Here is a 1,716-nt window from a genome sequence, read left to right as displayed (position 1 = left end):
AAAAAAAAAAAAAAAAAAGCCCCCTGGATGTGTTGATGCCATAAATAGCTTTTCATGTCTCGATCTCTTTCAGGTCAGCTGATTTTGGTTATTTCTTGTCTATTGCTAGCTTTGAGTTTGACTTGCTCTTTCTTGTCTACTTCTTTTAGGTGTGATGTTAGGTTGATGAAAGGATATCTTTCTAACTTTTTCATATGGGCACTTAATACTATGAATTTCCCTCTTAACACTGCCTTAACTGTGTCCCAGAGATTCTGGTATGTTGTATTTTGTTCTCATTAGTTTCAAAAAACTTATTAATGTCTGCTTTATTTTCATTATTTACTCCAAAGTCATTTGGTAGCAGGTTTATTAATTTATATTTAAGTGTATGGTTTTAAGCACTTTCTCAGTCTTGATTTTTATTATAATTGTGCTGTGGCATGAAAGAGTGGTTGGTATGATTGTGGTTCTTTTGCATTTGATCAGGATTGTTTTATATCAGATCATGTGGTTGATTTTAGACCATGTGCCACGTGCAGATAAAAAGAATGTGTAGTATATTGGATTGGAATGGAGAGTTCTGTAGATGTCTATCATATTCACTTGTTCCAGGGTTGAGTTCAGGTCCTGAATACCTTGGTTAATTAGTGTTCTGTCTAATGCCATCAGTAGAGTGTTGAAATCTCCAACTATTATTGTGTGGTAGACTAAATCTCTTTGTAGGTCTCTAAGAACTTGCTTTATGAATCTGGGTATTCCTGTGTTGGTTGCATATATATTTAAGGTAGCTAGGACTTCTTGTTGAATCAAACCTTTCAATTCATGTCCTTCTTTCTCTTTTATCATCTTTGTCAGTTTAAATCTAAATTTTTTCCTAAAATTAGGACTGCAACCTCTGCTTTGTTGTGTTTTCCATCTCTTTGGTAGATTTTTTCCATCCCTTTATTTTGAGCCTGTGAGAGATGAGTCTCTTGAAGACCGCGTTCCACGGGATCTTTCTTCTTTATCCAGTTTGTCACTCAGGGCTTTTTAATTGGATTTAATTGAATTGAATGCATTCAACCCATTTGCATTCAAGGTTAGTATTGTTATGTGTGGATTTGATTCTGTCATCAGGATGTTAGTCAGTTATTATGCAGTCTTGTTTGTGCGGTCACTTTATAGTGTCATTTGTCTGTGTATGTGTGTTTTTCTAGTGGATGCTAACTGATATGGTCTGGCTCTGCGTTCCCCACTCCAAATCTCATTTTGAAATGTAATCTGAATTGTAATCCCCACGTGTTGGGGTAGGGACCTGATGGGAGGTGATTAGATCATGGGAATATTCTCCCATCCTGTTCTCATGATAGTGAGTGAGTTCTCATGAGATCTGATGGTTTTATAAGGGTCTTTGCCCCCTTTCATTCTGCACTTCTCCTTCCTGCCATCATGTGGAAAAGGATGTGTTTGCTTCCCCTTCTGCAATGATTGTAAGTTTCCTGACGCCTCCCCAGCCGTGCTGAACTGTGAGTCAATGAAACTTCTTTCCTTTATAAATTGCCCAGTCTTGAGTATGTCTTTATTAGCAGTGTGGGAATGGACTAATGCAGTAACAGTCTTTCCTTTTTATATTCAGTGCTTATTTCAGGAGCTCTTGTTTGGCAAGTCTCATGGAAACAAGTTCCTTCAGCATTTGTTTCTCTGAAAAGGCTCTTATTTTGCTTTGTTTATGAAGCTTAGTTTGGCCAGATAGGA

The sequence above is a fragment of the Rhinopithecus bieti genome, unplaced genomic scaffold (assembly GCF_001698545.2).
Source record: "Rhinopithecus bieti isolate Rb0 unplaced genomic scaffold, ASM169854v2 scaffold_24312, whole genome shotgun sequence".
NCBI lineage: Eukaryota > Metazoa > Chordata > Mammalia > Primates > Cercopithecidae > Rhinopithecus > Rhinopithecus bieti.
Note: the sequence above shows the minus strand (reverse complement) of the source record.